The sequence below is a fragment of the Pristiophorus japonicus genome, chromosome 14, assembly GCF_044704955.1.
Source record: "Pristiophorus japonicus isolate sPriJap1 chromosome 14, sPriJap1.hap1, whole genome shotgun sequence".
In the NCBI taxonomy this organism is placed as follows: domain Eukaryota; kingdom Metazoa; phylum Chordata; class Chondrichthyes; family Pristiophoridae; genus Pristiophorus; species Pristiophorus japonicus.
In genome coordinates, this window is record NC_091990.1 from 183,016,761 (window position 1) to 183,038,014 (window position 21,254).

Genomic DNA, 21,254 nt, shown 5'->3' on the forward strand with positions numbered 1-21,254 from the left:
CGTGCCCTGTCACGGAGTAGGTTAGAGCTGGCCGGTGAGGAAGCCCCGAATTAAGAGTAGCAGCGGTGAGGCGGGGCCTCGAGGTCGTCGGGTCCGAATTCTGGAACATTTTATGGATTCCGGACGACCCTGCCACCGATGGATCCGGAGTCCGGATTCCAGAACATTCTGGAACTCCGGATTTTCAATGCTGCACCTGTAGTACAATTTTCCAGTTAAGCACAAAGCAAGTTAAAACATTTAATTAAGTTCATTAGTTGCAAGTGCAAAAATGTTCATTTAAAAGGAGTTCCATATTTCATTATTAATAGACATTGTAACGACCAAATTTTACTATCAAAAATAAATAATCTTGAAATTATTTAACAACATGCCAATATTTTATTGGCTTCACATTAATAACATCTTCCTAATTTCTTGTCTGTTTAAAAACATAAAACAATATAGAAGAGGCTTCCAGTGGCATCAGAGATGCTACTTCGCAAGTAACCACAATGTCTCAAAGCAAAGTACAACCAGCAGGGGGGAAAAAATTAAACTGTACATCCAAGCTTCAAAAACAGTTTGGCACTTCAGAGCTGCTAAAGTAAACAGTAACTTGTCATTTTGAGGTAACAGAAATGGCCAAATGTAAATATTATTTCGAGCTGTAAATATCCTTTTTTAAGTTTAGCCAAAGTACCCAACATGGTACAAAACAGCCACTTTGGTGAGGGGAGAAAGAGTTCTAATTATAGTGTTAATCTATCGAAGTTATTCTGACCATAGAATCAGACTTCAATAGTTTGTATTGTCCACAAATTGAATGAATAATGAATCTCACCATTTATAAAGAAAGAAATTGCTGAGTGGCATTGGATATCATTACGCATGAACCCAATATGCATATGAGTTACAGAGTCTGACATAGAATTTATTGCCAAGTTATTTTATTGACACCATATGTTCCCTGTTGTACATTTATTTATTATGTAGGAGGCAAAGGCTTAGATGAACGGATTACATGTTGGGCTAAGCAAAATGACTTAACTTCACACTTCAATCATGTATGGCAGCAGATTACATAAAGCAACAGGCAGGGAACAAGTGGTGACAGAGATTAATGTGAGAGAGTACACATGAAGATGGCAAAATAACCTAAGTTTCTACGCCGTGACATTTAGTCTCAGACAGATCTCTCCCACTTACCTTTTTTCTCTCTTTTCTAAATTGACCTTACCTGATGACCTTTCAGTTTTCAGTTCTGATGAAAGATTACACCCACAAAGTGTCATTAACCCGTCATTTCTCTTTGCAGATGCTGGCTGACTGATAGTGCATGCCCAGTATTTTCGTGCACGCCCAGTATTTTCCGCATTGGTTTAACGATTAGAACGATTGGGGTCAAGTTTCGGGCCGCGCCTAAAACAGCGTAACCCCGACATGGACGCCCATTTTTCGCACCTAAAAACACGACAAAAATGTACCTTACAATTCTCAGGCTCCCTGCAGGTCCCTCGGAGCTCGGCGCGCAGATATCAGCAAGGGGGCGGGGCTAATGAGAGAACGTCGTGCCGGCAGCCCTGCCATAAACATTGGCACTCGGCCATTTTTAAAGGAACTTGTGCTGATTTGGCTCGTGGACCTCTGGAAAGGCTTGGGATTGAATTTTGTTGATTTTTTTGGTGTCTGAAGGAGTGCTTTTAGCAGCACTGTTGAAGAAATCACCTGCTGAAATCAGTGAGTGCTGCTTTTCACTGCTAAACTTCCAGAACAGGTGCTGCATAGGTGCATGCAAAATAAGGACTGTGTGTTTTGAAAAATAAGAGTATCAATTCAACACAGCAATGGAACAACGTCCACCAAGAACAAAGAATTTCTTGCATTAAGAAGTGGAGATATTAGTCAACGTCATTTGAGCTAGATACCAGCAACAGAGGTCGCATAAAAGTGCCACCTAAAGAAATGAAGAAACGCTGGAACCAAGTTGCAGAAGATTACTGTGCAGTTGTGCATACCATGAGATCTGGAAGTCAGTGTAAAAAGAAATGGCACGACCTTGGTCAAGTCATTAAAGTAATATTTTCATTTTTTGATGTAATCGTAATTGTAATGTGACTATGTGTATGTCCCACCCTGCAGAAAGACACACTCAGTAAAAAGTTATCTTTTACTCTTTGCAGAAGAAATTGCCCACAACAAAAGGGAAGCAACTTGGACAGGAGTAGGCACGCCCAATCTGCATCCACTGACACCCGAGGAACAGAGGGTAGCTGCCATGATGAGTCGTACATGGAGAAAAGCAATCAGTACAGCACAAGCTGGGCCCGCACGCGAGGAAGAGGGCAAGTCCTGAAAATGCATTGTGGCCCTTCAAAACAACCTGCTAAGAGTGAAAGTACTCATGCCACCCATCCTGCCCCCTCCCTTGCTGTTAAACATTTGACTGTTCTGATGTATTTTGCAGAACATGATGATGACGATGATGATGCTGCTGCTGCTGCTGCCAACCCTGAGGATCCTTAAGATACAGAACAAGATGCGGACAACCAGATGCGGACGATCCAGACTGGATGATGGTGGCGATGACTCAAATGTCTACAGGAGAGAGCTTCCAAATTAATGTTCATGAGCCCCCATTAAGGGACATCAGAGTTTCAACCCCTTGCATAGGTTCTGGTTCCACCTTCCATGGTTTTGATTCCGATATTGTGGGTCCCAGTGGTGCTGCTGGTGTAATGCAGCAGTTTTCAGCCAGTGCACCACCGTCCGAGCCTGCGCCTCCCACTCACGTAGGTTCTGATTGCACCTTCCATGGTTTTGATTCCGACGTTGCGGGTCCCAATGGTGCTGGTGATATAATGGAGCAGTTTGCACCCACCCACCGTCCCAGCCCACGGCTCGCACTCGAGTACTGTTGTCTGGAACACCGAGCGCCCCACCGCCCCAGCCCGTGCCTCTCTCTCCAGGACTGCCGTTTGGAACACCGAGCTTCCCACCGTCCCAGCCCGCGTCTCCTAGTGTAGTGGTGCCGCGAGGCTGACCCAGGCAGAGGAAAAGGAGATTGGAGACACCCTCTCCTGAGATTCAGCGTGCAACAGATGCGGCTCAGGTTGGGGCATTGGATATGGAGACCAATGAGCTTACCCGATCACTCATCGGTCGTGTCAGTGCAGTGGGTGAGGTCCTGACGGGAGAAATAGCAGTAATGACACGGGAACTGAAGGAGGGAACGTCCGAGGGAGTGCAATCGACGGCACAGGCCATCAGGGAGGGCATGCAAGTGAAGGCACAGGCCCTCATGGAGGTAACTTGACAACTTATAAGTGATCTTAGGGTTTTTAAGTGATCTTATAGTGTAAATGCTCTCACATTTTGTATCTTGTTTAATTTTGCATCTAAAAAGTGATCCTGAAGTCTAAGTGATCTTAAGAGTGTAAGATTTTTCACATTGAAATTGTTCTGTAACTTTACAAGTTTATCAGTGATCTTAAAATTTTTAAGTAATCTTCAAGAGTCATATTAAAAAGTAAAGTTTTATACAACAAATATTTTATGACAGTGACGTTAACTTTTCAATAAAATATTTTTTCATTAAAACTGAATCATGTTCCATCAACACAACACAACGTAGGAACAACTCCAAAAAATAAACACGTCCATGCGCAACAGTTGTCGCAGAGCCCGCAGGCATCAGTAATTGAAGCGTTCACTGATGAACTGCTGGCGCAGGGCTCGAGCAATCGTTAAAGGAGCACGATGGACGGCCCTCCTCCGACCTCGTGCTCCGGCATCAGGCACTTGCATGCTTTCCTGATTGTCGTCATCATCCTCATCCTGCTCTTCCAAAATACTATCAGGCACTGGACCCTGACATGGGCCTTCTTGTTCCACTACCAGCTCCTGCTGCCTCATGATGGCTAAGATATGGAGCATGCAGCACCCAACATTGAAGTGACTGACAATCTGAGGAGAGTATTGCAACTGTCCTCCGGCATGGTCTAGGCATCGGAATCGCTGTTTTAATATGCCAATGGTCCTCTCAATGATGCTGCGCGTCGCAATGTGCGCCATGTGTATTGACAGTCAGCTTTCGTCCGTGTCACACGTCAGGGCGTCATGACCCAGGTGGTCAGGACATACCCTTTGTCTCCCAGTTGACAGCTCTGCCCTTCTGGCTGCTGCTCAAACATGTCAGATATAACGCTGTCGTGTAGGATGAATGCATCATGGATGCTGCCAGGGTATCTCGCATCGACTGACATGATGCACTGCTTGTCGTCACACACGAGCTGCACATTGATGGAGTGGAAACCTTTTCTATTTCTGAACTGCTCGGAATCCTCCACAGGTGCTCGCAAGGCTATGTGGGTACAATCAATACAGCCCTGTACCTTTGGGAAGCCAGCAATCCTGAAGAAGCCCAAAGCCCTCTCATGGATAGCTTGTGCGGTCATTGGGAAATTGATGAAGTCGTTCCTCCGCGCATACAGTGCAGCCGTGACCTGGTAAACGCGGGCATGTATTGAACGTTGAGAGATGGCGCACACATCTCCAGTTGTAGCCTGAAACGATCCCGAGGCATAGAAGGCAAGTGCTGCTGCTACCTTCACTCAGCACAAAAATAGAGAGACAGACTATTATCTGAACGGTGACAGATTAGGAAAAGGGGAGGTGCAACGAGACCTGGGTGTCATGGTACATCAGTCATTGAAGGTTGGCATGCAGGTACAGCAGGCGGTTAAGAAAGCAAATGGCATGTTGGCCTTCATAGCGAGGGGATTTGAGTACAGGGGCAGGGAGGTGTTGCTACAGTTGTACAGGGCATTGGTGAGGCCACACCTGGAGTATTGTGTACAGTTTTGGTCTCCTAACCTGAGGAAGGACATTCTTGCTATTGAGGGAGTGCAGCGAAGGTTCACCAGACTGATTCCCGGGATGGCGGGACTGACCTATCAAGAAAGACTGGATCAACTGAGCTTGTATTCACTGGAGTTCAGAAGAATGAGAGAGGACCTCATAGAAACGTTTAAAATTCTGACGGGGTTAGACAGGTTAGATGCAGGAAGAATGTTCCCAATGTTGGGGAAGTCCAGAACCAGGGGACACAGTCTAAGGATAAGGGGGAAGCCATTTAGGACCGAGATGAGGAGAAACTTCTTCACCTAGAGAGTGGTGAACCTGTGGAATTCTCTACCACAGAAAGTTGTAGAGGCCAATTCACTAAATATATTCAAAAAGGAGTTAGATGAAGTCCTTACTAGTAGGGGGATCAAGGGCTATGGCAAGAAAGCAGGAATGGGGTACTGAAGTTGCATGTTCAGCCATGAACTCATTGAATGGCGGTGCAGGCTAGAAGGGCCGAATGGCCGACTCCTGCACCTATTTTCTATGTTTCTCTGTTTCTATCACAGATCTCAACGACAACTTCTGTGCGGAAACGCAGCCTTTTGACACAATCGGCCTCGCTCATGTCCAGGTACGAGCGCCTGGCTCGATATTGCCAACGTGGGTAAGGTCTCCTGCCCATCAGCCTACGGGCTATGACATTCCTGGTGCGGTGAGCTCTAATCAATTCTCTCCTATGCAGTGAATTGCTGGCAAACCATTGCATAATCCGTGGTGTTGACAATGCAGCACCCATTCTGCAATTACAAATTATCTGGCTGCCTCTCCCTGTCCCGTGGCCGAATGGCCTCTGGCCCCCTCGCAGTTTGAAGGCTGCTTGCTGTGTCTTCGGCTGCTGTCGAGCTACTGACGTCGCCCCCGTCTCCTACATGGAAGGAAGGCCTGCCTGAAGCACCACAGCTCGAAGGCTGCTGCTGCTGCTTCACACAGGTAGGAATAATCAATATTTTGTCTTTGCTTTGTTTATATTTTTTTATTCAGGATGGGTCTTTATTTGTATAAATAAGACTGTTGAATGCTTGTAGAATTTAATTACTTCCCTCCCCCCGCCCCTTGTTCCCTACGCCTGATTTGTAACCTACGCCTGATTTCTAAAGTGTAGGCAAGGTTTTTCTGAGCGTACAAAAATCTACATTTACTCCATTCTAAGTTAGTTTGGAGTAAGTTTTCACTGCCTAAACTTTCAAAACAGGCGTAAGTGGCCGGACACGCCACCTTTTGAAAAAGAAAATCTGTTCCAAAGTGAAACTGTTCTAACTGACTAGAACTGGAGCAAACTAAATGCCGAGAATTGCAATTTCTAAAATACTCCATTTTGAACCAGTTGCTCCAAAAAAAATAGGAGCAACTCAGGTAGAAACTTGACCCCTATAGTGCTGGCTTCCTTTAATATGTTAAAGATGTTAGGTTACACACTGTAAGTGTGAACTTCATGTGTTCAAACAATTTTAACTTCCACATAGAATTATGATCGACCATCATCCATCAAGGGAGAGGGAAAGCAATCACGGAAGATAAAAAATTCACTCCAAGTCTATTTTATGTCATTAACTTTCCGTTTCACAGTATGCCCCATCTTAAATTCTACCATTAGTTGTTTGACCAGACAAAGGAACAGAGACCTCAAAATGGAGCAAACACAAATTAACTTATGGGTACCTCTAAACAGTTTCAAGCAGCATCCTTTCATGCCGAGATTGAGCTCGTTTCTAAGACAGGGTTGCTCACCCTCTAGTATTGTCCTGGTGTCTCCAAGAATTGAATATACTAATCTCCTTGGCACTGCTGCAAGCAGCCCCGAAGAAAAATAATAAAGGGCATTGAAAAAAATTGTGTCTCTTTTTCATTTTCTTTGAACTCAAGGCTATGAACCACGACAACATCCCATCAGTCGTGCTGAAGACTTGTGCTCCAGAACTAGCCGCGCATCTAGCCAAGCTGTTCCAGTACAACTACAACACTGGCATGTGCCCAACAATGTGAAAAACTGCCAAGGTACGTTGTGTCCACAAAAGCAGGACAAATCCAATCTTATCGCCCCATCAGTCTATTCTTAATCATCGACGAAGCGATGGAAGGAGTCATCGACAGTGCTATCAAGTGGAACTTACTTACTGATAACCTGCCCACCAATGTTCAGTTTGGGTTCCAACAGGACCACTCAGCTCCAGACCGCATTACAGCCTTGGTCTAAACAGGCAAAAGAGCCCTTCCATCTTCAGCCGATTCATCAATGACACTTCCCTCCATCACAATGTCTGAAGTAGGGAGGGAGTGACTGCCTTTGACATCAAGGCAGCATTTGACTGAGTGTGGAATCAAGGGGCCCAGAGTAAAATTGAAGTCAATGGGAATTGGAGAAAATGCCCCACCGGCTGGAGTCATATATAGCACAAAGGAAGATGGTTGTGGTTGTTGGAGGCCAATCATCTCAGCCCCAGAACATTGCTGCAGGAGTTCCTCAGGGCAGTGTCCTCGGCCCAACCAGCTTCAGCTGCTTCATCAATGACCTTCCCTCCATCACAAGGTCTGAAGTGGGGATATTCGCTGATGATTGAACAGTGTTCCGTTCCATTAGCAACTCCACAGAAATTATAGCAGTCCATGCCTGCATGCAGCAAGACCTGGACAACATTCAGGCTTGAGCTGATAAGTGCCAAGTAACACTAGCGCCACACAAGTGCCAGGCAATTACTATCTCCAACTAGAGAGGCTAACCACCACCAGCATTCAACGGCATTACCATCGTCGAATCCCTCACCATTTACATCCTGGGAGTCACCATTTGTAGCCACATAAACACTGTGGCTACAAGAGCAGGTCAATGGGTGGGTATTCTGTGGCAAGTGACTCATATCCGGACTCCCCATAGCCTCTCCGTTATCTACAGGGCGCATGTCAGGAGTGTGATGGAATACTCGCCATTTGCCTAATGAGTGCAGCTCCAACATCACTCGTAGGTCGTCACTATCCAGGACAAAGCAGCCCATTTGATTGCACCCCATCCACTACATGAAACATTCACTCCCTCCACCACCAATGTATCATGGCTGCAGTGTGTATCATCTACAAGATGCACTGCAACAACTCAGCAATACTTCTTTGTTAGCACCTCCCAAACCTACGACCTCTACCGCCAAGAAGGACAAGGGCAGCAGTCACCTGCACCATCACCTGCAAGTTCCCCTCCAAGTCACACACTATCCTGACTTGGAAATATATTGTCGTTCCTTCATCGTCACCGATTCATAATCCTGGAACTCTTTAATGGCACTGTGGGGGTACCTTCACCACACGGACTGCAGCAGTTCAAGGAGGCAGTTCACAAGGGCAGTTGGGGATGGGCAGTAAATGCCAGTGACACCCATATCCCACAAACAAGTAAAAAAAAACATTGTTTAGTAGTTATAAAAAAATTGGAGATTGGAAAAAAGGAGTGGGTGGGACAGTTGAAGGCAGGAGCTCATGCGATGAAACCTCGAGATATACATCCGGCCAGAGTTGGCAACCCTATACTAAGAATAAAGACCACCACACTTGTGGCAGGGTGTCAAACATTATGAATTTGTTCAACCTCCACACAAAATTAGGATGCTACTTAAGTAATACAGAAACTGGTGAGTGGACACCAACTTGTTTATGTAAAGATGGATTAGTTCCCCATCCTTTTTAATAAGATTTTTTTGTGTCTCTCCTAATTTAAAATGTTCTTGTTTCAAGTTGAAGCAGTGTTATGTAATAGAACTGTTAAGGCTAGAACTTGCACAATATCTGTGAGCTCCAAACAGCAGAACTCCAGCAGAGGTACCTGCACAAGGCATGGACTAATTCACCATTATCACTCCTGGTAAGAGCAAAGAGGGCAGAAGTCATCCAATACATTTGCAAAATTCCATGCACTGCGGGCCGGTAGTATGCGACAGACCTTCGCAACATTCAATCAGAGATGATTATGATTTCGGGGTTAGGACAATCAAAATCCATGGATTCAAAGAGTCCTGCTTTAGCCTACTCAGAACCAAATAAAAATATCAGGTATACATTAACAAATGAATTAAGAGCAGGGAGTTATTCCCGGTGTCCTGCTCATTATTTATAACTCAATCAACATGACAAAAAACAGATTATCTGGTCATTATCACATTGCTGTTTGTGGGAGCTTGCTTGTGTGCAAATTGGCTGCCACGTTTCCTACATTACAACAGTGTAAAAGTACTTCATAGGCTGTAAAGCGCTTTGAGACGCCCAGTGTTCATGAAAGGCGTTCTATAAATCCAAGCCTTTCTTTCTTAAGTTCCAGATGTCTTTTGTCAAAGTGTACTTCATAGGACGTTGTCCAACAGACAGGTTGCAAACAAAATATAGCTGCCAGACTCTTCGCGAGCTTGGTGAAATTCCCTAATTATACATAAAAATGCTGCTCAACAAGATAACTGGAGTTTAGAAGAATGAGAGGTGATCTTATTGAATCATACAAGATACTGAGGGGGCTCGACAAGGAAGATGCAGAGAGGATGTTTCCACTCGTGAGGGAATCTAGAACTAGGGGGCATAGTTTAAGAATAAGGAGTCGCCCATTTAAAACTGAGATGAGGAGGAAATTATTCTCTGAGGGTCGTGAATCTTTGGAATTCTCTACCACAGAGAAGCTGGGTCATTGAATATATTTAAGGTGGAGATAGACAGATATTGGAACCATAAGGGAGTAAAGGGTTATGGGGAGTGGGCAGGGGAGTGGAGCTGAGCCCAAGATCAGATCAGCCCTGATCTTATTAAATGGCACAGCAGGCTCGAGGGGCCAAATGGCCTACTTCTGCTCCTATTTCTTATGTTCTTTTTTTCTTAAGAATATCAGATAACATGCTAGCAGATCAGGATACCAGTGATGAATTACTTTTATTTAGTGTTCTGAGCATTCACGGTTAACCCAATATATTTCAACGGCAGAAGGCATTTCTGTTGTCTTGTTGGGTTAAGCTGGTTCTCTCAAAAGCCATTATGTCAACTGGAAGCTTTGATTCATTCTGCTATGTCTGATCTTCCGACTGTACAATGATCCTGCAGGCTATGGATCCAAGAATGTAAAATCAATGCTTAGAGCAAGAATGCCAGATAACTTTCTCTTGACGAAGGAACAGCAGGTTAACAAAAGTTTCTTTCAGTTGAGTATAGAGAATAATTCCGGAACTAAAAGAAAACAGGCAGGCCAGTTAAGAGAACCTTTCAAGAGATATCGCTTGCTGTCAGAAAAGTATGACAGAGTCTTTCTGTGGGACATCACTAAAACATCCATCTTTGAGTAACATCATTGGTCAAATGACTTGGTTTATTTTATAGTGGTGAATCTATTCACAAGACTGAAGTACATCCCGTGTAAGGTGTCCAGTGGAAACTTTGCAGAAATGACAACAATCCCCAATACTACACCCAAATGGTTTTTCTATATTGGCGAACCTGGAGAATAAGAACATAAGAAATCAGAACAGGAGTAGGCCATAGTGCCCCTCGAGTCTGCTCCGCCATTCAATAAGATCATGGCTGATCTGATCATGGACTCAGCTCCACTTCCCTGCCTGCTCCCCATAACCCTTTATCGTTTAAGAAACTGTCAATTTCTGTCTTAAATGTATTCAATGTCCCAGCTTCCCCAGCTCTCTGAGGTAGCGAATTCCACAGATTTACAACCCTCAGAAGAAATTTCTCCTCATCTCAGTTTTAAATGGGTAGCCCCCTATTCTAAGATCATGCCCTCTCGTTCTAGTCTCCCCCATGTGGAAACATCCTCTCTGCATCCACCTTGTCAAGCCCCTCATAATCTTATACGTTTCGATAAGATCACCTCTCATTCTTCTGAATTCCAATGAGTCGAGGCCCAAGTTAACCTCAAATTCTTATGAAACAAATGAAAAGTGATTATCGACACATCAATATATCGTCTCAAAGGAGACCTGACAGCAGGAGAGCTGAGCAAGATGCGAGGCGGATCAAAGGCGGCCCGAGCGGGAGAGCTGAGGGAGACCCAAGGCGTAAAAAAGGAGGTCCAAAAGCTCAGCTAAACACAGGCAGAAACTCAAGTGTGATGTCACAGGACAGCAGGAAGGTGATAAGTTGATGAGTATTAAGGTTTTTTTTTTCTCTCTAAACTAGGACAGTGGTTTAAACTAAAGCCAGGAAACTATACCAAAAACCTTAGTTAATAATTTAATAAATAAAGACCTGGCAGGGCAGCTCAATCCCATGGAATGCACATCCTGTGCCATGTGAAGTCCTGGATGCTTCTCACGGCCTGGATGACCACGTGTGCGGGAAATATCGTCAGCGAGAGCAGCTCAAGCTCCGGGTTTCGGAGTTGAGCATCGGCTGACGTCACTGCAGTGCATCCGCGAGGCCGAGAACCTCATGGATACAACGTTTCGGGGGGGGTGGTCGCTCCGCAGCTTAAAAGTCTGCAGGCAGGAAGGGAATGGGTGAACACCAGATAGTCAAGGAGGACCAGGCGGGGGGGGGGGGGGGGGGCAGGCGTCCCGAGTGTATCTCGCTCGCTAACCGGTTTTCAGTTCTGGATACTCGTGAGTGTGATGGGTCCTTTCAGGAATGCAGCCAGAGTCAAATCCATGGCACCCTGGGTGGCTCAGCTGCATGGGGGTGGTGGTCTGGGGGGGGGGGGGGGGGGGGGGGGAGGTTGGTTGAGGAAGTTTGCTACTGAGGAGGGTTCAAACTAACTTGGCAGGGAGATGGAAACCTGAGAGTAGATTCAGAAGGGAGAGAAGCAAAGCTGGGATTGGAAGGCAGACAATTAGCAAGCGACCTCAAAAGGCACACTGCTGGGAGTGTACTGTAGATTCGCAAACAGTCAGATGGAGATACAAGAGCAAATATGTCGGCAAATTTATGACATTTCAACTATCCTAATATTAACTGGGATTAAATTAATTTGAAAGGTATAGAGGGTGCAGAATTATCAAAATGCATTCAGGAGAACCTTTTTAGTCAGTTCGTGGCCAGTAGTCAGCCGTACAGAGTGATCTGCACAGAGAGGTCTTAAACGGAGTGGAGTTAAACAGAATGGTTTATTCGGGAATTTGGAAAGAATGGGAATTTCTGAGGCAGCAGACCTGCGTGGCAGCAGCAGCAGGAGCTGAGGCAAGGTTCAACAGGCAACATTCAAAAGGGACGTTTAAAAGTGACATCAGCACAAGGGAAGTGGCTGATTGGTGAATCTTTTTTTTTCTCTTAAGTTAGCACTTAGTCTTAAAATAAAAGTTAGTTAAATCAGCTGATTGCTGAGTAGTTGCTGGGTGTGTTTTGCTCTGGTTTAGAGTTTATTTTTGCTTGATAGTTCCAAGTCTAAATAGAGGGATGGCAGGGCAGCTTAGTCCCGTGGATTGCACATCCTGTGGACACTTCACGCAGCCGGGACAACCATGTATGCAGGAGGTGTCTCCAGCTGCACCAACTCGAGCTCTGCGTTTTGGAGCTTGAGCGGCGGCTGGATTCACTGCGGTGCATCCGCGAGACTGAGAGCTATGTAGATAGCCTGTTTCTCGAGGTGGTCACTCCGCAGCTTAAGAGTGTGCAGGCAGAGAGGGAGTGGGTGACCGCCAGACAGAAGAGGACTAGGCAGGTAGTGCAGGAGTCCATCTCGCTCTCCAACCGGTATTCTCTTCTGAGTACCTGTGGGGGCGACTCGTGGTGCCTCTGGGGAGTGCAGCCGGAGCCAAGACGACGGCACTACGGGTGGCTCAGCTGCACGGTAGGGGGCGGGGGGGGGAAGAGAGGAGGAAGAAGAATGGAAGAGCTTTAGTGGTAGGGGATTCAATAGTCAGGGGAGCAGACAGGCGTTTCTGCAGCCACATACGTGACTGCAGGACGGGATGTTGCCTCCCTGGTACCAGGGTCAAGGATGTCATCGAGCGACTGCAGGGAATTCTGGGGGGAAGAGGGTGAACAGCCAGAGAACGTGGTTCATATCGGGACCAATGACATAGGTAGAAAGAGGGATGATGTCCTGCAGGTAGAGTTTGGGGAGCTAGGAGAGAGATTAAAATGCAGGACCTCAAAGGTAGTAATCTCCGGATTACTCCCGGTGCCACATGGTAGTGAGTACAGAAATAGGAGAATAGAACAGATGAATGCATGGCTGGAGAGATGGTGCAGGAGGGAGGGCTTTATATTCCTGAGGCATTGGGACCGCTTCTGGGGGAGGTGGAACCTGCACAAGCCGGATGGGTTGCACCTCAACAGGGCCGGGACCAATATCCTCATGGGGTGGGGGGCTTACTAGTGCTGTTGGACAGTGTTTAAACTAGCTTGGCAGTGGGGTGGGGCGAGTTTGAAGGACAGAGGAAACAAGCAGGAAAAAAGGGTAAAAAAAACAAATTTAAAAGCTCTTTGTCTAAATACACGCAGCATTCGTAACAGAATAGATGAGTTGACCGTACAAAGAGATATAAATGGGTATGATCTGATAGCCATTACAGAGACGTGGCTGCAAGGTGACCAGGACTGGGAACTAAATATCCAGGGGCATTTGACAATTCTGAAGGACAGACAGAAAGGAAAAGGAGGTGGGGTAGCACTGTTAATAAAGGATGGGATCAGTACGTTAGTGAGAAACAATATTGGCTCAGAGGATCAAGATGTTGAATCAGTTTGGGTGGAGAAAAGGAATAATAAAGGGGAAAAGTCGCTGGTGGGCATAGTCAAAAGCTACACTGTTGGTTGGAGTATAAATCAAGAAATAATGGAGGCTTGTAATAAAGTAACGACAATAATTATGGCTGATTTTAATCTTCATATTGATTGGAGAAAGCAAATTGGCCAGGGTAGCCTTGAGGAGGAGTTCATAGAGTGTATCCGGGATAGTTTCCTTCAAAAGTCCATTGCGGAACCAACCAGGGTGCAGGTCCCAGCAGATTGGAAAGCTGCAAACGTAATGCCCCTATTTAAAAAAGGAGGCAGACAAAAAGCAGGAAACTATCGACCAGTTAACCTAACATCTGTGGTTGGGAAAATGCTGGAGTCCATTATTGAGGAAGCAATAGCGGGACATTTGGAAAAGCATGATTCAATCAAGCAGAGTCAGCATGGTTTTATGAAAAGGAAATCATGTTTGACAAATTTGCTGGAGTTCTTTGAGGATGTAACGAGCAGGGTGGATTTGAGGGAACCAGTGGATGTGGTGTATTTGGATTTCCAGAAGGCATTCGATAAGGTGCCATATCAGAGGTTACTGCACAAGATAAGAGCTCACGGGGTTGGGGGTAATATATTAGCATGGAGAGAGGATTGCCTAACTAACAAAAGAGAGTCGGGATAAATGAGTCATTTTCCAGTTAGCAAACAGTGACTAGTGGGGTGCCGCAGGGATCGGTGCTGGGTCCTCAACTATTTACAATCTACATTAATGACTTGGATGAAGGGACCGAGTGTGATATAGCCAAGTTTGCTGAAGGTACAAAGATGGGTGGGAAAGCAAATTGTAGGGAAGACACAAAAAAATCTCCAAAGGGATACTGACGGACGAAGTGAGTGGGCAAAAATTTGGCAGATGGAGTATAATGCGGGAAAATGTGTGGTTATCCACTTTGGCAGAAATAATAGAAAGCAAATTATAATTTAAATGGAGAAAAATTGCAAAGTGCTGCAGTACAGAGAGACCTGGGGGTCCTTGTGCATGAAACAGCAAAAAGAGAATGCAAGTAACAGCAAGTAATCATGAAGGCAAATGGAATGTTGGCCTTTATTGCAAGGGGGATAGAATATAAAAGCAGAGAAGCCCTGCTACAACTGTACAGGGTATTGGTGAGGCCAGACCTGCAGTACTGCGTGCAGTTTTGGTCTCCGTATTTAAGGAAGGATATACTTGCATTGGAGGCTGTTCAGAGAAGGTTCACGAGGTTGATTCCGGAGTTGAGGGGGTTGACTGATGAAGATAGGTTGAGTAGGTTGGTCCTATACTCATTGGAGTTCAGAAGAATGAGAGGTGATCTTATCGAAACATAAGATAATGAGGGGACTTGACAAGGTGGATGCAGAGAGGATATTTCCACTCATAGGGGAAACGAAAACTAGGAGACATAGGGCCCAAGTTTCGGGTGGAGTTGCTCCTAGTTTTTTGGAGCAACTAGTTTAGTTTGGAGTATGTTAGAAATTGCAATTCTCGGATATTAGTTTGCTCCAGTTCTAGTGAGTTAGTTGAGGTTCGCTTTAGGCAAGGTATTTTTTTTCAAAAGTGGGTGTGTCCAGCCACTCAGGCCTGTTTTGCAAGTTTCGGCAGTGAAAACTTACTACAAACTAACTTAGGATGGAGTAAGTATCCACTTTTGTAAGTTCTGAAAAACCTTACCTCGAGTTAAGTTTAGTGCAGGCACAGCCAAAGACAGGAGGCGGGGGGAGGGGGGGAAGCATTAAACACAAAGGACACATCAACATCACAACAGGGGGGGGAGGGAAGTTCGAGGATTTTCCATAAACGCCTTCACAACAACATTAAGGAAGCAAAATACATTTAAAGCAGTAAGCACAAAACAAAACAGTACATTTACGAAGCACAAAAAGTAATAAGCAACCAATCAATAAAAAAAAATAGAAGTCCTACCTTTATGTGAAGGGAAGGTGTGTTCTCTGTATCTGACAGTGAGGGGTGGGGGGGTGGTGTGGTGGTGAGGGGATGGGTGGTGTGTGTGTGTGTGTGTGTGTGTGTGTGTGTGTGTGTGTGTGGGGGGGGGGGATGGTGAAAGCGTGGGGGGGGGGGTGGGGAGGGTGAACGCGTGGGGGGGGGGGCTGGACGGAGGCACCCTTGCTCTCTCTTCCGGCCCTTCAATCATTTCGAGTGCCCCCCAACCCACACACCTCCATCCCTTGCCTCGCTCCTCCACGCTCCTCCATCCCTTGCCACGCTCCTCCCCCACCGATCACCTCCCCATGTTTCTCTCCCACCGATCACCTCCCCAGTGCCCCCTTTCCATGCTCCTCCATCCCTCCCCGGTACCCACACCATTCTGAAAAACGCCCTGCTGAGTCATTGCGCAGGCGCACACATTGCAACGCGCACACGCAACGAAGCCGGCAGTCTTCAGACACGCAGGGGTTAAGCCCCGCCCACTGCAGCTTGCACCGCACCACGGTCCAGGAGGACCGGAGAATTGCAGTAAAATATTCCTCCGCACCTTCGAGCCCAGGCAGGTCACGTAAGTCTCGGAGGTGCACCTCTTTCACCTGATGCCGAAACTTAGGCCCATCGTCTCAGAATAAGGGGACACCCATTGAAAACTATGAGGAGGAATTTCTTCTCTCAAAGGGTTGTAAATCTATGGAATTCTCTGCCCCAAAAAGCTGTGGAGGCTGGGTCATTGAATATATTTAATGGGAGATAGACAGATTTTTTAGCGATAAGGGAATAAAGGGTTATGGGGAGCGAGCAGAGAAGTGGAGCTGAGTCCATGATCTTATTGAATGGCGGAGCAGGCTCGAGGGGCCAAATGGTCTACTCCTGATCCTATTTATTTTCTTAAGTACATAGCAAGCCCCGCAACTGGGGGGGGGGGGGAAACGGGGGTGGGGGGGGGGGGGCGGCAGTTCTAGATTTAGTTTTAGGGAATGTAGCTGGGCAGGTGGAAGGAGTGTAGGTGGGAGAGCGTTTTGGCGGCAGTGATCATAATTCAGTTAGATTTAGCCTCGTTATGGAAAAGGACAAGGATAGACCAGGAATAAAAGTTCTGAATGGGGAAAAAGTCAATTTAACTAAGCTGACATGTGATTTAGCCAAATTGGACTGAAAACAGCTATTTGAAAGTAAATCAGTGTCAGAGCAGTGGGAGACATTCAAGGAGGAGATCCTGAGACTTCAGAGCAAGTAAGTTCCCTTAAAGAAAAAGCATGGGACTAACAAATCCAGAGACCCCTGGATGTCAAGGGGCATACATGGTCGGATAAAGAAAAAAAGGGAGGCTTATGACAGATACCGAGGGCTTAATACTGCTGGATCACTAGGAGTATAAAAAGTTCAGGGGTGCAATTAAAAAGGAAATTAGGAAAGGAAAGAGAGCATGAAAACATTTTGGCAAGTAAAATCAAAGAAAACCCAAAGATGTTTTATAAATACAATCAAAGAGCAAGAGCACAACTAAAGAAAGAGCAGGGCCTATTAGAGACCATAAAGGTAATGTGTGTGGAGACAGAAGACGTGGGAAAGGTGCTTGATGAATACTTTGCGACTGTTTTCACAAGAGAGAGTGACGATGCTGACATTGCAATTAGGGAGAAGGAGTGTGAAATATTAGGTGAAATAAACATAGTGAGTGAGAAAATAATAAGGGGTTTTGTATCTCTTAAAGTGGATAAATCCCCAGTCCCAGATGAAATGCATCTCAAGCTGTTAAGAGAATCAAAAGAGAAAATAGTAGAGGCTCTGATCATCATTTTCCAATTCTTTCTGGTTACAGGTGTGGTGCCTGAGGACTGCTAACATTATACTGTTATTTTAAAAGGAAGATTGGGATAAACAGAGTAATTACATACCAGTCTGCCGGACCTTGGTGGTGGGAAAATTATAGCAAAAATTTTGAGGGACAGGATAAATCTTCATTTGGAAAGACACGATTAATCAAGGACAGTCAGCATAGATTTGTTATGGGAAGATCAAGTCTGACTAACTTTTGAGGAGCTAAAAAGGAGGGTCAATGAGGGTAGTGAGTTTAATGTAGTCTATATCAATGGTTAGAATGCCCAACACCAGCAACAGCTCTGAACGTGCTTCTCAATCTCGCTTTTTATTTTTGTTTTGGAGGCCGACTGGAAAATAGAGAGCAAGCCATTTAAAACAAAGTCCAATTACTATTTTTTTTATGTCTCGTGTATTAAAATGCATCTTTCTGTTCTGTTTTCTTTCCCAACCCCCTCTTTTTTTTTAAATGCCCTGTCCTGGTTCCTCTTTGCATGCTGTTTTTATAACGCCTTTCTGGTTCAATCATTTTTTGTTAATTTTCATGAACTAAAAGCGTCATTGCTTTTCCTACTGCATTTCTTCTGATTTGTTACCCACAGTCCAAGTATATTTTTTAATTGAAGTTCTATACCCAGTACTGCTTTGTTTCTTTCCCCAAGACATTTTTTTTTAAAGTTTTTTATCCAACTCTGATGTCTTCTTCAAATCCCTACTTTTTTTTTTTTAAATGTCTCTTTCCCATAAAGTTTTATATCAACGGCCTGTCTTTTTTTCTTTTATTCAACTCTTCAGCACTTTTTTTTCCCAAAGGGAGAAGAGGCACCAAACAAAATATAAGAATCCCACTCTGTACACTCCAAATCTTCACTGTTCCAAGCCTATCAATCCTAACCAACCCAGTAATTCTGGCACTCCCTAACCTACTCACCTTTCTTCTTCTGCATCAATACACTCCAAGTGCCAACTTGCTGCTCAAAAATTCCTAATACTTTCCTTATCAATACTCAATAACTCTGAAACCTGACCACTTACTACTTTCACACCCTTTGCCAAATCCATAGAAAGAAGATAACCTGCTTCCACGAACCACATCATTTCGCCTAAAAGAACAAGTGCCACAACAGACTCACTTCCTTATGCAAGCTGATATCCTCTGACGCCCATGAGCAACACCACAGGAGATCAAATTGTAATAACTAATTTGTTTGAATTTTACTTAATGGGCAGAGGAGTTTGCTTCTTTATAATTTATTGGTAAAATAATTATTCCTTACTATCAAAATCTGATACATTTTAGCAAACAATATAGTTTAAATTCACAAGTCGCTTATGATGTTTGGCCAAAAATAAATGACTATCATTATGAGAGTGATCAAAAATCATCAGCATAGAAATAAAAGCATAAACTGCAAATGATGGAAAAATAATCAGTATTTCTACATGAATTACTAAAAATTAATGGGCTCGACTTTCCACTGATGATCGTTGAGCTATCGCCCATCTATCGCCCAAATAGGCAGGCTCTCGCCCATTTTAGCTTAAAAGTGGAAAGTTGGGCTCGAACATTGCCCACGAATCGCAGGCCCAACTTTCGGCACACATGAATCTGCTATTGCCACGGTGATCGGCCACCGCAACTTTCGCCATATCGCCGAGCTGATCGCTCGCCGAGAAGATCGCTGGAGAAAAGCTGCTCCCTACTGGCAGTATTCGGCAGAACTCAGCACTCCAGACGCCATTTGAACGTCGGAGGAATTGAGAGAGGTTGCTTCAAGAAAGGGCTTACGAGGAAAATTAATTTGAGAGTGTTTTTAAGGGCTTTATTGACGCTTGGCAATCATCTAATCACATTTCGATGTGTTGAGGACAAATTTAGGGCATTTATGGTGATCTACAGTGATGGGGTCTGTAATTTCTCTTCCAGTATTAGTCACTAATCAAATGCTGCAGGCTGAAGATGGGAGAAGGTATATTGAAGAGCATGATGTGCCCAATCAAAGAGATGGCAGACTACGGTGGAGGAGGATTCCTCACACCAAACAGGGAAAAACAATCATACCTGAACTTGTCCGATAACACGTGCCTCAGGAGACTGCGCTTCCAAAAGGAGGTCATCACTGAGATATGCCAGCTCATCAAGGGAGATCTGCAGCCGACCAACACCTTTAGGACCACACTGTCTGTTGAGGTAAAGGTTACTGTGGCACTTTCCTTCGACACATCGGGGTCCTTTCAGGCCTATTTGTGGTATCTCTCAGCATGCCATACATTGCTTCATTCGACAGGTGACTAAAGCCCTTTACACTCGCAAGATGGACTTTATAAGCTTCCCTGTGATCAGGGAGGCACAGACTGGGAGAGCTTTGGATTTTCGTGAAGATCAAACTTCCCCAAGATGCAGGGAGCAATAGACTGGACACACATCACCGAGAGCACCTTTACAGGGTGCGGAGGTGTTTCATAACTGAAAGGGATTCCATTCCCTGAACGTGCAGCTTGTTGTCGACCACAACCAAATAATCATGGCAGTAAATGCTAATTTTCCAGGCAGCATCCATGATGCGCACATCTTGCATGAGAGTACTGTCTCTGACCTGTTTAAGAGTCAGCCACAAGGTCAGGGTTGGATGTTGGGGGATAAAGGATATGGCCTTGGGAGCTGGCTCATGATCCCCCTGCGTAATCCCCTGAAAGAAGCCGAGAAGAGCTACAATGAAAGCCATATAGCGCAATATCGTCAAAAAGACAATTGGAGTTCTGAAGCAGCTTCAGATGCCTGGACTACTCAGGAGGCAACCTACAATACCACCCTGACCAGGTCGCTGAGTTTATTCTGGTGTGCTGCATGTTGCATAACCGAGCTATGAAGAGAGGACAACAACTGCCAGATGGGACTGTTGGTCCACCTCCGGAGAACGGGGAAGGGGAAGACGAGGAGGAGGAGGAGGAGGAGGAGGAGGAGGAGGAGGAGGAGGAGGAGGAGGAGGAGGAGGAGGAGGAGGAGGAGGAGGATGACAAGGATCTCAGGGAGGACAATCAGCCTGGCGATGAACCCATGCCCCCACCGCAAGTCTGGAAAAGCCTTGTGGGAGTTACGCAGCTGCAAAACTCTTGAGTCAGCAGCTCATAAATGAACACTTTGCATGAACTTATATTGGTGACAGTTACAGTTACGGAAAGACAACAGTTGCAGTTGCGTTACGTTTCATCCTTGCCTGGCCATTGTTTTCCAACAATTGTATTCATGTTTTACCTTACCTTACGTCCAAGAAGACACCACACAACAATTGCAAAATTCAATTTAAAAAGTTTAATAATTTAACAATGTAGGATTTATGCATCCATTTCCACCCCCCCGGCCCCGCCCCACCAACCTACATAGCAAAAAAAAAACACGCATGCACAGAAAGGCCGTTGCTAGGGACACCAGCGAGGCCCATTTCACATCGCTGAGCTATGGCCCCCCCAAAAAAAGCCGAAAGTAGCAATCACAAAAATAGGCGATCTTCCAGCGATCCTGAAAGCTGAAACATCACGAAGGCTGGAACATTGCCCATTTTTTGGGCGACAGCCAGCTAAGTGGAAAGTCTAGCCCTTTACTACAAGCTGTGTTTGTACAAGAGGTTGTGGGGATTAACGGTCACCTCAACAAAGGATGCACATGTCGGAGAAAAACGCAATGGGGTGATTAGTAGCAGTACAGGTTCGATATTCCGAATCCAGCAACCTCGGGACCGTGTTTTACTGGACTTTGGAACATCTTTTTGACGTCATGAATCCGGAAACATCCGAGCCCAGGTTCAGGTATTTCCTGTTTTCAGAATGTCAGAAACAAGGTGGGGGGGGGCGGGGGGGGGTTGCTCGCTGAGGAGCTGTTCAGGTCGCCAGCCCCATCAATGAGGTCGTTGAGCAGGGCCCG

The 21,254-nt window shown here is 45.4% G+C and overlaps 1 protein-coding gene across 9 annotated transcripts in view; it reads right to left on the bottom strand.

Annotated features, from left to right (window-relative positions):
- Positions 1-21,254, bottom strand: part of pde3b (phosphodiesterase 3B) — a 442,736-nt gene that overhangs the window by 237,714 nt on the left and 183,768 nt on the right. The window contains exon 1 of one of the 9 annotated variants that reach the window (XM_070899932.1): positions 1,467-1,495. The exons of 7 other annotated variants lie outside the window; for them this stretch is intronic. The gene's annotated coding sequence lies outside the window, so the exon portion shown is untranslated. Of the gene's footprint in view, positions 1-1,219; positions 1,290-1,466; positions 1,496-21,254 lie in introns of those variants that run through there. One more of the 9 variants, XM_070899929.1, reaches the window with a different exon arrangement.